Below are 15,920 nucleotides of genomic sequence, written 5' to 3'. Positions count from 1 at the left end.
TCTGTGAAAAGGAGCAAAGCCAAGCTCATGGAGGTCAACTCTATGCAAGAAGAAGCCTTGAAGGAGTACTTTCCCTTGAGCAAGGACCGTGTTTGTTGCAACCATGAAGGTGATATTGTCAAGTTGGAGAGTGACAAGCATCTACTCATGAAGATGAACTCTCTCCAAGAAGAAGCTTTGATGAAACATTTCCGGGTGACACAAGGCAAAGGAAGTCCAAGTGTTCGATATCACTCACCCTCACCCGGAGCATGAAGATGAAATCAATCGATTGAAGGCCAAGATTGATAGACTCCAAATCCAAGGCAAATACTTGGAGGGAGTCGTTGAAGCCAAAGATGGAGCCAATGCGGCTCTTGCAATGAAGGAGGAGTGGCTACCAAGCCAAAGAGGAAGAGAAGTAGGAGGACCAAGAAGAAGAAGAACAAGGAGAACATGGAGATCAACCATGAGGGAGGCGACCCTAACTCAAGGAGGGCTGGAGTTCCCGATTCCACCACAAGGGGCTTCGCCGGCTCCAACAACCCTTCTCATGTTATTTTTGTTGATTACTATGGACATATTCGTGCTCGCTTTATTGGTCCTCAAGAGGACAATGTTGATTGGACTATTTGGGTTCCCAAACCCCTTGTTACTAACATGATAGGACCCATTAAAAAATGGTTACCTAAATCCAAGACTTGATTCCTTGTAGAAATATGCTTCCGGTGGTGCCAAATGGGTGGTTGATAGTGGAGCCACAAGTCATATGACCGGAAGCAAGGAAATTGTTGTCGACCTCGAGCCATCACATTCTACTGTTTCTTATGGCGACAGCACGTGCTCAAAGGTATTGGGTCTTGGCAAGGTGGTGGTAACACCTGACATTTCACTTGTGAATGTCCTCCTTGTCGAGACCCTAGGTTACAATCTACTTTCCATCCATCAAATTTCCCGTATGGGTCTTTGTACATTTTTCGATGAACATATGGTGGTCCTATTGTGGAGCAAGACACTCCGTGTAGCCTTTGTTGGATATGTGGAGAGCGGGTTGTATGTTGTTGACTTCTCTGAAAAGACAACATCTTCTGCTCTTTGCCTATTTGCTAAAGCTGACAAGGGTTGGTTATGGCATCGCCGACTAGCCCATGTCAACATGAGGAATTTGCAAAGTCTCCACAAGGGTGGCCACATTCTCGGACTAAAAGAATATGTTTCCTTTTGCAAAGATCGTGTTTGTAGGGCTTGCGTACAAGGAAAAATGCATGAAGCTCATCACAAGGCCAAGACGACCATCTCTACCACAGGGTGCTTGGAGAACCTACATGTTGATCTCTTCGGTCCACCGTCTCATGAAAGTCTTGGAGGGAAAAAGTATTGCCTCGTCATAGTTGATGACTATTCATGCTATTTTTTGGTATTCTTCTTCAAGTACAAAAGTGAGACTCAACGGACCATGCTGGAGTTTACCAATCAAGTTCAACTCAAGTACAACGCCACGATCCTCGCAATAAGGAGAGACAATGGAACGGAGTTCAAGAACTACACCTTGGATGACTTCCTCGGCGAAGAAGGAATCCAACATCAATACTCCTCGCCATATACTCCCCAACAAAATGGGGTCGCCGAAAGGAAGAATCGAACCTTAATCGAAGCCGCTCGAACAATGATGATGGAGTACAAGTCCAACTATAACTTTTGGGCGGAAGCTATCTCTACCGCATGCCATGCTACTAATCGCCTCTACTTTTGCAAGGGTCTAGAGAAGACACCATATGAGATCCTCACCGGCAACAAGCCAAATGTGTCATACTTCAAGGTCTTCGGATGCAAATGCTATGTGCTTGTCATGGACACACGTCTATCCAAGTTTGATTCAAGAGCTCAAGAAGGAATCTTCGTTGGCTATGCAATGGATTCTCACGCCTATAGAGGCTTCAACAAGTCAAATGGGCGAGTTGTAGAATCTTGTGATGTGACATTCGAGGAAGATGATAGATCTTTGGAGGAGCGAAGTGCTTCTTGTGATAAAGGAGATGCAATTCCCCCGGATGCCGTAGGAAGGATGGGTGTTGGCATTCGCCGACCTCAAGAGCTACCTTCTATGAGTACCGGGGAAGGACCAAGTTCCACCCAAGTGGAGCCATCTACACCACAAGGCCAAGCTTCTTCCATTGATCAAACAAGTGCAAGCCAACCTCTACAACAACCTCAAGTTCAACATCATCATCAACAACAACAACAATCAAGTGCAAGCCTACCTCTACAACCTCAACTCCAATATCAACAACAATACTACCGCAAGCTCAACTACCACAACAACCGACACCAAGTGACCAAGGTCAAGCTTCAAGTTCTTCACCGAATGTTTCGGGGACAATCTCTATCGACACTCCCATTCCCAATACCCCCGAGTCATCTGTGATGCGGGGTAGCCTTTGGACACTTCCTCCTCAAGACCGTCAAGCCCTCCTCGTGGCCCAATGACACGAGCTCGGGCCAAGGCCATACACCAAGAGGTGAACTCGCTCCTCTGCACACTTACCTTGAACTCTTCATTGGATGGAATGCTACCTCATGCCGACATGCTTTGTGTTATTAGGTACAAGGTGCATCAAGACCCCGGAGAGGAGGACACACCATGGTCAAGAGGAGGAGAGGAGCAGCTGGACGTGAAGATGGGCATGGAGCTGGACCCGACGTCATCCGAAGCGTGCAAAGGAAGGAAGGGAGCCAGCCGGCCCAGGACCCGACCAACCGGGCCCTGACCGGGCCACCCGGTCCTAGGTCCGGCCGACCGGACACCCAACCGGCCACCCGGTCCGGAGCGGATCCCAGGCCGATGCCAACCGGACGCGTTACTGGGACGTTTCCGGTCACCGCCCGGTCCTGGACCCGGTCTGGACCGGACGCCCCGGCGCCAGGCCCGGTCTGACCGGACCACTGACCGGATTCGTCGACCTGTCTCTACCAAATCTGACTAAGTCGTTCGCTTATGTACCTTTTCGACCTGTGGGTCCTGTAGGCCTATATAAGTACCCTGGACACCCCCTTTTACTCTTTAGACATAATTTAAGCTTAAAACTCCTTTTGAGCTTTGTCTCCCTAGGGTTAGATCCCCTTTGTATCAAGTCTACTCTTGTTGAGGATTTGGATATTTGTGAGTGAGATTCTAGTGTGCTCCACTCTCTCTCTCACCGGTCTCCGTCTCCAACCCCGATCTCTCACACGGAATTCTACCTCGTGTCTCTTCCGGGTGATTCTATTGGCGTGGTCCATCGAGCCACGAGACTAATATTCGATTGTATCGGGTTGGTGTGTGTGTGTTTGATCTTCGTGTTCTTCACGTTCTTCATCTTCTCCCTCTTTTCCCCTTTTGATTTCGGGTCAATCGCGAGATCGGGCCACAACCTAGGTCTTAGACCTCATCATATGGTGTAAGCAGCTTTTGGTTACCGCGATTTTGACCCCCCACCCACCCCATTTCGTCTCTAAAAACTTTTCCAAAAAAAATCCCAAAAAATAGCCCTAAATTGCCTTTGGATGGATCTACGATTTTGTTGCGTTTTGAGTGGTTTTGTTCCGTGGATTTGGTGTGTTTAGTATTGATCTACTATTTCCCCCACCTTTTAGCCTCCAATTCCTTCATTTCCCTTTGATTTGATCTTTTGGTTTTGGTTTGGGGAAGAACAAGAGAGAGAAACACGATAGCCGGTTGAGAAAACCGGTTAACCGGCCCCCTGACCGGGCTGCCCGGCCCAACAACCGGTCGACCGGCCCCCAGACCGGACCGACCGGCCCAGCAACCGGTCCGACCGGCCCCCTGACCGGGCACCAATCCGTACCGGCCCGAGTTCGCTTTTAGATTACCACCACCACCATCGCAGGTATAACTTGCATTACCCTTGTAGCCCCTCTTCCTTTTGCAACCTCTCCATATCGAGCATTGCTTTTCAAGTGTTGCGAGACATTGCACGTGGCCCCGATTGTGAGGTGTGTGTAGTGTGGAGTCAAGCTTCTAAGAAAGTACTCGTGTGTGGGAAAATAGCAAAAGCGAAGCTAACGCTAACATAGTGAAAGAAAAAGAAAGAAAACAAAAAGCACAAAAAGAGTGAAAGTGCCTTCATAGATACAAAAGAGTGCAAGTGCCACCAAATACAAAAAGAGAAAAAGCTTTTAAGCAAAAGAGAGAAAACAGAAGAGAGGCCGCGTGTGAATCTTGTTGTCTCTCCGTTTGCAACCAAAGCTTTGCCTCTCCTTGTGTTAGTGTGACACCGAGCACCCTTGCTTACGGGTTTTTACGTTTTTCCGCTCACTTTTTGGTTGCACTAACCCCATTTATCTCGTGTGTGAGTTCCACATCTTTTCCGTGTTTATAGTGATCTTCACTTTGAAACTTGATTTTTGGACCTTACCCACTTTTAACAACATACTCAATTTTGGATTTCATCTTTTGGTTTTGCACCATTCTCACCTACCACTAAATTTGCTAGCCTTTGCGTGTGGCTTTGCGTGTGTACTCGATACATTTGGTCTTGCTCTCGGCTTGGTTGATCGCCTCAATACTATCTCACCAAGCTAAGAGCGCGAGGTAGTCTTCTTCCACTAACATACACAACATAGTTCTTGTATTTCTATCATGGATAGGCGGGAGACGAAGCAAGGGAGGATGAAGTCCCACGCAACACCGAGAGGTTGGCTACCCAACACAACCTATGGGTGCAACGCCAAGAGTTCAAGGAACAACTCACCTTATCCGAGACACGCATCAACGAGCAATATGAGTAGGTGACTCACAACTTCAACATCGTCAACCAAGACATGACCCTACTTCGCGAAGCTACGGACAACTTGCATGGCCAAGTGGCGGCCAATGATGCGAACATGGAGCGGCGCATGGATAGCCTCGAGCGCGCCATCAACAACTTGGGTCGTCATCGCTGACACCACTCTACTTCATCATCATCAAGCTCGTCACAAGATTACTACTCCCATGATTGCCATACGTCCTCAAGCTCCAACTCAAGGCATGGAGAACATCATCGACCTCGTCGCCCGCATGCTCGTCATGAAGACTCTCGCTCCAACTCTAGGCGAGGAGAATTCCATTGCCATGCGCGCCCCCATGAACGTCCTCCACAAGAACAAGTTCTACACCAAGATCGTCATCAAGTGGATCGCCATGCCCACCATGGGCATGACGACCAACCCCATGACAATGTCATCCACAACATGGAGCCCGTACATCATCGTGAGCCACATGTTGATGCTCAAGACCAAGGTCATCAAGATCAACCTCGGCATGATTTCCAAAATCATCCTCTCCATAACCAACATGGAAGAGGTGATCCGGAACATGCTCAAGATGAGTTGGCCCTCAATGGACGTCGTCAACAACCTCAACAACCTCGTCAAGATCTTCAACAACATCATCATCGTGAACCAAGTGAGGCTAGTGTTCAACTTCAATGCCAACCCAATGCTATGGTTGGTCGTGAAAGACCTCCTCTCCCACCTCAAGCCGCAAGAGATGAAGGCATCCGTCCTCGCCGAAGGAATTTGGAAGATGAAGAGAACATGTTTGGAAAGCTCAAGTTCAACATGCCCAAGTTCAAAGGTGAAGACGATGTCGAGGCCTACCTCTCATGGGAACTCAAGGTTGACAAGATTTTACGCATCAACAACTACTCCGGTGCCAAGAAAGTGGCCATGGCGTCGCTTGAGTTTGAGGATTATGCCAACATTTGGTGGGAGCAAGTACTCACTCTAAGGGAAGAAAAGGGTGAACCTCCAATTGGCACTTGGGAAGAGATGAAGGAAGAGATGCAAGCTCGCTTTGTACCAACACACTACATGACCGACCTCTTCAACAAACTACAAAAATTGAAACAAGGCACCAAGACCATTGAGGAGTTCTTCAAGGAAATGGAGTTAACTATGATGCGAGCCAACATCCAAGAATCTGAGAGCCAAACCATAGCTCGATTCTTCAGTGGCCTCAACTATCCCATCAAGAGAATTGTGGAGTTCCAACAATATTCCAACATGGTTGAGTTGGTTCACCAAGCTTCCAAGGCCGAGCGCCAAGTGAATGAGGACATCAAGTACTCCAAGTCCAAGTCATACTTCGCCTCCAAGCTCGCTACAACAACTCCTACAACAAGTGTCAAGCCCGCAGTGTCCTCTACACCATCCAAGCAACCGACTATTCAAAGTCGCATGAAGCAAACCGTGTCCTCCACCGCCTCCTCAAAGGCCTCTACGGGACCCTCTAATGTCACTTGCTTCAAGTGTGGCACCCAAGGCCACAAGTCCTTTGAGTGCAAGAATACCAAGGTCATGATTACTATGGAGAATGGTGACATAGAGACGCTAAGTGAAGGTGAATATGAAGCTCTTGTACAAGCCGCCGTCGCCAATGAAGAAGATTATGATGAAGATAGTGGAGAAGACCCTCTCTTATGTGTGCACGACCCAAGCCCTTCACTTGTGGTCACAAGGGTGCTAACAACTCAACCTCAAGCTATGGAAGACCAAAGGTGCAACATCTTTCAAACCCGTGCCGATATTGGTGGCAAGTCGATAAAGGTCATCATCGATGGAGGAAGTTGCCACAACCTCGCAAGCACCAAGTTGTGTGAGAAGCTCAATCTCACACTTCGCAAGCACCCTCATCCTTACCATGTCCAATGGTTGAGCGACAAGGGAAATGTCAAGATACAACATACCGTCACCGTCAACTTCAAGATTAGACCCTATGAAGACACTATTGAGTGTGACGTAGTGCCCATGACGGTGTACCACATGTTGCTTGGCCGCCCATGGCAATTTGTCAAGAAGGCTATACATGATGGACACTCCAATGCATACACCTTCAAGGTCAAGGATAAGAAATTTGAGCTACGCCCCATGACTCCTAGCCAAATCATCGCGGACAATGCGCAGGCTTTAGCGAGGGCACAACATCACACCCGCCATAGTGAGTTGAGAGGAGAGGGAGCGACCAACCAAAAAGATAGTCAGCGCCACAAGCCATACATGAGTGAGATAAAGAGTGTCCTCCTAGCCACCAAAAGTGAGTGGAGAGAAGTGCAAGAGAACCCATCCACCATATTGCACTATATGCTCATTTGCAAGGGACCATCGTCGGCGCCTAACGACTTAACCAACATTCCTTCGTCTTTGTTGTCTCTTTTGAAGGAGTTTCAAGATGTCTTCCCCGACGAGCTTCCTCATGGGCTTCCACCGCTTCGGGGCATAGAGCACCGCATCGACCTCATACCCGGCGCTCCGCTCCCAAACCGCACCGCCTACCGCACCAACCCCGAAGATACAAAGGAGATTCAACATCAAATACAAGATCTCCTCGCTAAAGGGTACGTTCGTGAAAGCCTTAGTCCTTGTGCCGTTCCCGTGATTCTTGTGCCTAAACCGGATGAGACGCAACGAATGTGTATGGATTGTCGCCCCATCAATGCCATTACCGTTCGATACCGCCATCCCATTCCGCGTTTAGATGACATGCTTGATGAGTTAAGTGGTGCCACGATTTTCTCTAAAGTCGATTTGTGTAGTGGCTACCACCAAATCTGCATGGCAATTGGTGATGAATGGAAAACGACATTCAAGACCAAGCTTGGTCTCTATGAATGGCTTGTTATTCCATTCGGTCTTTCCAATGCTTCATCAACTTTTATGCGCCTCATGAATCACATCTTGCGACATCTCATTGGCAAGAGTGTGGTTGTCTATTTTGATGATATTCTCATTTATAGCAAAAATCTCGAGGACCATGTGCAACATGTGAGAGAAGTCTTATGCATCTTGTGTCATGAGAAGCTTTATGCAAACCTCCCCAAATGCACCTTTGCTCAAAAGAAGTTGGTTTTCCTTGGATTTGTGATTTCCGCCAATGGAATTGAAGTTGATTCTTCAAAGGTTGAGGCCATCCACAATTGGCCTACTCCTACAAACGTTGGTCAAGTCCAAAGTTTTCATGGACTTACCGGTTTCTACCACCGCTTTGTGAAAGATTTTAGCACCATTGCTTGCCCTTTGAATGATCTTACCAAAAAGAATGTTCCGTTTGTGTGGGGCAAGGCTCAACAAAATGCTTTTGATGAGTTGAAGAAACGCCTTACCGAAGCTCCCCTTCTCGTCCTTCCAAACTTTGCAAAAACTTTTGAGATTGAGTGTGATGCAAGTGGACTTGGTATTGGTGGCGTTCTTATGCAAGATGGAAAACCCGTGGCATACTATAGTGAGAAGTTGGATGGCGCACGCCTCAACTATCCTATTTATGACAAGGAACTCTATGCTCTGGTTCGTGTTCTTGAAATTTGGCAACACTATCTTTGGCCAAAAGAGTTTATCATTCATTCCGGCCATGAGTCTTTGAAGTATTTGAAAAGCCAACACAATTTGAACAAACGACATGCAAAATGGGTTGAGTTCATTGAGTCCTTCCCATATATAATCAAATACAAGAAGGGCAAGGACAATGTAGTGGCAGATGCTCTTTCCCGCAAAAACACCCTTTTGCTTACTCGCTTGGATTTTCATGTCTTGGGACTTGAGGAGATCAAAGAACTCTATCCTTCCGATTCTTTCTTTGCACCAATATTTGAGAAGTGTTCCGTTGAACGAGGATTTAATGACTTCTACTTGCACGATGGCTACTTGTTTAAAGCTAACAAAATTTGCATACCCGAGTCTTCTCTTTGAAAGTTATTTTTGCAAGAGTCACATGGTGGTGGCCTCATGGGACACTTTGGATGAGAGAAGACATATGCAATGCTTTCAACCCACTACTATTGGCCAAGAATGTACCGCGGCGTGGAACGCCTTTGCCGACGGTGCACAACTTGCTTACAAGCTAAGTCTACCTCCAACCCCTATGGCCTTTATGCACCTTGGTCGGATATAAGCATGGATTTCGTACTAGGATTGCCTCGCACCAAACATGGTCATGATTCAATCTTTGTGGTAGTGGATAGGTTCTCTAAAATGGCTCGTTTCATACCATGCCATAAGACCGATGATGCTTCACACACTGCTTCGTTGTTTTTCAGGGAAATTGTTTGCCTACACGGAATACCGGCAAGCATTGTGTCGGATCGAGATGTCAAGTTTATGAGCTATCTATGGAAGTCGCTCATGGCAAAGTTTGGAGTGAAGCTCTTGTTCTCATCATCCTCGCACCCACAAACGGACGGACAAACGGAAGTGGTCAATCGAAGCCTCTCAACTATTCTACGCACACTAGTGAAGAAAAACTTGAAGTCATGGGAAGAGTGCCTTCCGCACGCAGAGTTCGCCTACAATCGAGCCACGCACTCTACAACATCACAAAGTCCCTTCATGATCGTCTACGGCTTCGACCCTCCCACGACACTCGACATCCTCCCACTCCCACTTCATGAGAGGACAAACATGGACTTCGACAAGCGCACCACCGCCATGAAGAAACTACATGAAGAAACAAGAGCAACCATCCAATAACACGTGCTTCGTCAAGCTACCCGCCTCAACGCCAAGAAGAAGGAAAGGATATTTGAAGAACGAGACCTTGTTTGGATTCACCATAGCAAAGAGCGGTTCCCTCTTGAACGCAACTCCAAGCTAAAGCCCCAAGGAGATGGACCTTTCAAAGTCCTCAAACGCATCAACAACAACGCCTACATCATCGACATACCAACCTGAAAGTACTTGGTGAGCAACACGTTCAACATCTCGGATCTCTCCCCCTATCATGGAGATGAGGAGGAACAAGAGTCGAGGATGACTCTCTCCCAAGGGGGGGGAGATGATGCGGGGTGGCCTTTGGACACCTCCTCCTCAAGACCGTCAAGCCCTCCTCGTGGCCCAATGACACGAGCTCGGGCCAAGGCCATAGACCAAGAGGTGAACTCGCTCCTCTCCACACTTACCTTGAACTCTTCATTGGATGGAATGCTACCTCATGCTGACATGCTTTGTGTTATTAGGTACAAGGTGCATCAAGACCACGGAGAGGAAGACACACCATGGTCAAGAGGAGGACAGGAGCAGCTGGACGTGAAGATGGGCATGGAGTTGGACTCGACGTCATCCGAAGCGCGCAAAGGAAGGAAGGGAGCCAGCCGGCCCAGGACCCGGCCAACCGGGCCCCTGACCGGGCCACCCGGTCCCAGGTCCGGCCGACCGGACGCCCAACCGGCCACCCGGTTCGGACCGGATCCCAGGCCGATGCCAACCGGACGCGTTACTGGGACGTTTTCGGTCACCTCCCGGTCCTGGACCCGGTCTGGACCGGACGCCCCGGCGCCAGGCCCGGTCTGACTGGACCACTGACCGGATTCGTCGACCTGTCTCTACCAAATCTGCCTAAGTCGTTCGCGTATGTACCTTTTCGACCTGTGGGCCCTGTAGGCCTATATAAGTACCCTGGACACCCCCTTTTACTCTTTAGACATAATTTGAGCTTAAAACTACTTTTCAGCTTTGTCTCCCTAGGGTTAGATCCCCTTTGTATCAAGGCTACTCTTGTTGATGATTTGGATATTTGTGAGTGAGATTCTAGTGTGCTCCACTCTCTCTCTCTCTCTCTCTCTCTCTCTCTCTCTCACCGGTCTCCGTCTCCAACCCCGATCTCTCACACGGAATTCTACCTCGTGTCTCTTCCTAGTGATTCTATTGGCGTGGTCCATCGAGCCACGAGAGTAAGATTCGATTGTATCGGGTTGGTGTGTGTGTGTTTGATCTTCGTGTTCTTCGCGTTCTTCATCTTCTCCCTCTTTTCCCCTTTTGATTTCGGGTCAATCGCGAGATCGAGCCACAACCTAGGTCTTAGACCTCATCAATCTGGCTCTCATGATGACGATGATGAGGCCCCATACAACAATAATGAAGGTCAAGGCGAGGATCAAAACCATGATGTAGGCCAAGAGGACTCACAAGAACCTACTCCTATAGCCGATACTCGCCGTGAAGATACTACTACAAGACATTTGCGCCTCAAGTCTCATTCCTTGCGTAATTTCATTGGGAATTTAAAGAGCAAAGTGACCACCCGGAGGCAACTAGCAAACTTTTGTGAGCACCACGCCTTTGTCTCTATGGTGGAACCACTCAAGGTCAACGATGCACTTGAAGACCCCGATTGGTTGATAGCAATGCAAGAGGAACTCAACAACTTCAAGAGGAATGATGTCTGGACTCTCATGAAGCGACCCGATCATCGCCGCAATGTTATCGGCACCAAATGGGTCTTCAAAAACAAGCAAGATGAACACATCATCGTCATCCGCAACAAAGCAAGATTGGTGGCACAAGGCTATTCTCAAGTTGAAGGCGTGGACTTTGGAGAAACCTTTGCACCCGTTGCAAGGCTTGAGTCCATTTGTATCCTTTTGGCCTTTGCCGCTCACCATGGTTTCAAGCTACAACAAATGGATGTTAAGAGTGCTTTTCTTAATGGTCCTTTACATGAGGAGGTATATGTGAAGCAACCCCTAGGGTTTGAGGACCCCCATTTCCCGGTCCATGTCTTCAAGCTCAAAAAGGCCCTATATGGTCTCAAACAAGCTCTTAGAGCTTGGTATGAGCATCTAAAGGAGTTGCTTGAAGACCTTGGTTTCGAAGTGGGGAAAATTGATCCCACTCTTTTTACTAATTAAGAAAGTCAATGGGGAGCTCTTCATATGCCAACTTTATGTAGATGACATCATATTTGGCTCCACTAACACAAAATTCAATGATGAGTTTGCTAAGTTGATGACTAATAGGTTTGAGATGTCAATGATGGGTCAACTCAAGTACTTCCTCGGGTTCGAGATCAAGCAAATGCGACAAGGCACCTTCATCAATCAAGCAAAGTACCTCCAAGACATGCTCAAGCGCTTCGACATGAAGGAGGCCAAGGGTATTGGAACCCCAATGCACCTAAAATGTCAACTCTCTCTTGATGAAACCGGCAAGGCGGTGACCCCAAGCTCTACCGTTCGATGATAGGTTCGCTTCTCTACCTTTGTGCTTCTCGTCCGGACATTATGTTGAGCGTCGGTATGTGTGCACGGTTTCAAGCAAGTCCGAAAGAAAGCCATATCATGGCGGTAAAGAGGATCTTTCGATATTTAGTTGATACCCCAAACTTCGGACTATGGTACCCAAGGGGCACAGACTTCTCATTGGTTGGCTTCACCGACTCCGATTGGGTGGGAGGCAAGGTTGATAGGAAGTCTACATCCGGAGCTTGTCACTTTCTTGGAAGATCCTTGGTGTGTTGGTCCTCAAAGAAGCAAAATTGTGTCTCCGTCTCTACCGCAGAAGCCGAGTATGTTGCCGCGGTGAGTAGTTGTGCTCAAATCTTATGGATGAGCCAAACCTTGTGGGATTATGGACTCGAGTATAGCAAGGTCCCTCTTTTGTGTGACAATGAGAGCGCCATCAAGATCGCCTACAATCCGGTTCTTCATGGCAAGACGAAGCACATTGACATAAGGAACCACTTCATTCGGGACCACATTGCTCGTGGAGATATTGTTCTATCCTTCATTGGTACCAAGGAGCAATTGGCGGACATATTCACAAAGCCCTTGGATGAGAAGCGTTTTATTGAGTTGAGGCATGAGCTAAATATCATTGATCCGTCAAACTTCGCTTGACCGTCGTGCGCACATACCACTCTTTAGCTATATGTCTAGATGAAAAGCACGCATGAACATAGGGGGGGTGCGGTTTAAACTTATTGAGCTATCACTCCCCCATAATGCATAAAGAAATCCAAAACATATGTTATTTGTTAAATAAGTGACTAATGAGCTTCATGTTGAGTTGTAGCCGTGAGTCCTAGATACATCTACGCGACCTCACACTACTATTCTCTTACACGGTGGCTTCGGCCACCAACCTCCTCCCTGAGGAGATTTTGGTTCTTCTTGTTTCTCTTTGACTTTCTTTTGTTTTCTTCTTCTTTTGTCTTTGGTTCTTTTTCTCCATGTTCCTTGTGGGAGTCTCATCCAAGCTTTGTTTTTCCTTGTTGGTTTTTGCAAGCTTGGTTGTGTATTTCCTTACCGTCCTTGTTGGTATGCTCCTTCTCCTTTTTGGTGTTCCGATGCCAAAGGGGGAGAAGTTGTCTATTAGGACGGGTTTTTGCATGGGGTCTTTCGTGGTAGCCTTTTGGTCTTCGTTTCTTATCTCTTATTTGGCTACACCAAACCTATGGAGGCACTTATTGTGAGTTTGGGTATTTCTCAAGGCAAAGGTATGACAAATCCACCCAAAGCTCTTTGCATAATCTTGTGTTGCCTCCATAGTGTGCATATGCTATATGAACATGTCAAGTATCCTTGTTGTATATATGCATGGTTTGTAAAATCTAGGGGGAGTTATGCATCTAGGATGTGTGTATATGTATTCAAATGCATATTCCAATTATGCACACGTCTAGGGGGAGCTCCGTCTAGCTTTTGCAAATCTAGAATCTTATCATAATATCTTATGCCATTGCAAATTCCTGTGTTGTCATCAAACACCTAAAAGGGGGAGATTGAAAGAGCAAAGTCCATACTCCATGTTTTGTGTGTTTGATAACAACACTTGAATGAATTTCACCGTGTGCAAAGATTGTCTTTGATAGATTTGCAAATGCACAGTGACCTCGCTGAACACGTCATGATCAGAGGACTGAAGCGTAGCTTATAGGTTTTCTGGTTTTGTGTGTGTATCGCGAGGTAACATGGCTGGAGAGGAAAAGAGGAGAAAGTTGTCACTGCATGACCGGTACTACCGGTACCAGGAGCGGTAGTACCACTGCCCCTACTAGTACCGCCTTGCAGTACCGCTCTGGAAGAAACGCTCTGAAAAACTTACAGAGAGGGTTACAGTACCATGGGCGGTAGTACCTCTTGCAAGCGGTAGTACCGCTTAGGTATCGTAACTCAGGCCAGAAACTTACAGAAGCCATTGCGGTACCAAAGCGGTACCTCAAGCGGTACTACCGCTGTAAGTCCATGTGTTTGCATCTGTGAGGTATTTCGAATCCAGAGCGGTACTACCGCTTGCCAAAGCGGTAGTACCGGTCGCGCGGAGACAGCACATAACAGTTGTATTTTGGGGGCCCCTATATAAAGGCCCCTTCTTCCCAAGCTCGTTTTTATCTCTTCTCTCTCTCCTCCGTTGATGCTGAGCTTAAACCTTGAGGATCTTCCCACCTATCCAACCAATCTTGCCCAAACTTTGAGGAGTGGTGGAGGAGGCCCCGATCTATAGTTCTACCAAGAGAGATTTCACCAATTCGTGCTAGTCCTTTGTGGATCTTGGAGTTAGGGTTCATATGGTGGGATCTTGGAGGAAGTGCTCCTATGGAGGCTAGCTTGGAGTTGTGCTAGCCCCATAGGGTGTTGGGAGCCTCCTGTTGTCGAGCTTGCCCCAACCTTGTGAAGGAACCACCGCCTCGACCGGTGCCTTAGTGGAGAAGGGGGAGCCCCTTTGTGGAGCTCTCTCGAGGAAGAAGGTGAGGCCTTCCTTCGTGGTGTGGCCACCTAGCCTCTTGTGTGAGGCTAGCACCTCCTCAACATAGACGTACTCCCTTTTGTGGGAGGAACTGCGGGAAACAAACCTCGCCTTGTCTCCACGCCCCCCGGTTGTCCCGCTCCCTAACTTTGTTATTATGCTTGGTTCCTTTGCTTGTTGCACTAGCCTAGGATCATACTAGGAACATCTCCACCACTAAAGCTATCACCTTTACCTTCCGCATCGCCTAAAATCTGAAAAGACTTAAAATTTGTGTAGCGTCTATTCACCCCCCTCTTGTTTGCTACGATCCGTTCAACATGTTAGAATTTAAATGATATTAGTACAAGGGTGAGTGCAAGATGGTTATCCAAAAATTATGAAAGTTTGTTTAGATCTGATCCAAGCCCGCGGTGGCGTCGATGATCTGGTCGATCTGTGGGAGGACGAATGGGTACTTGGGACAAGACCTATTGAGGCTAGTGTAGTCGGTACATATTTGCCACGTCTTGTTTTCTTCAGCACCATTACTAGGTTTGCTAGCCACTTCGGGTGCTTGATCTCTATGATGAATCAAACGGTGAGTAGCGGTTCACCTCTTCGGCGATTGCGCGCCATCGCTCTTCCCCTACGGGTTGCATCGTCTATTTGATAGGACGCGCCGCGGGATCTACATGGAGTTTGTGCTCATCAAGTTCTCTCGGGACACTGGCATATCAGAGGGTTTCCATGCAAAGATATCTCGATTCTCATGGAGGAACTTGATGAGCGTGCTTTCCTATTGGTCGGACAGGCCCGTCCCAATGATAACCTTCCTACTGGAGTCACCCTCTACAAGATCTACTCGACGCATATCAGTCGTACACTGGAAGGTCGGTGATGACGAGTGGAGCTCAGTCTGCTTCTCGAGGATAGCGAGGTCGTTGTTGTCCGTCAGGTACTTGGTGAGCTCAGTGTCGTTGTTGCGCTCGGAAGCGATGCAGCATCGGCGAGCTTGGCGCTGTTGTCCTCACACTCCAGGGCCATCTCCGTGTCGCCGCGGACGGTGATGCCACCACGCGGGCCCGACATCTTTATCATGTTGTAGGTGTAATGCGGCGCGACCATGAACTTGGAAAACGCTTGGCGACCAAGGATGCAGTGGTACGGGCTGCGTAAATTCACCTTGAAGGAGGATCCACTCGGTGCGTTAGTTCGTCGGCATGCCGAAGGTGACTGGTAGCGTCACCTTGCCGATTGGGAAGGCCTTCCGACTGAGGACGATGTCGTGGAAGGTGACAATCGTTGTCTCAAGGCGCGAGTCGGGCAGCTGAAGCCGCTGGTACGTGTCGTAGTACATGATGTTCATGGAGCTTCCCCCGTCCACCAGGGTCTTGGAGAGCCAGTATTCGGCGACCTTAGGCTTGACGATCAGGATGACTCACCCTGGGTACTTGATGCGTGGAGTG

This window comes from Lolium perenne, chromosome 3 (genome assembly GCF_019359855.2).
Source record: "Lolium perenne isolate Kyuss_39 chromosome 3, Kyuss_2.0, whole genome shotgun sequence".
NCBI lineage: Eukaryota > Viridiplantae > Streptophyta > Magnoliopsida > Poales > Poaceae > Lolium > Lolium perenne.
This window is presented reverse-complemented; position numbering follows the sequence as displayed.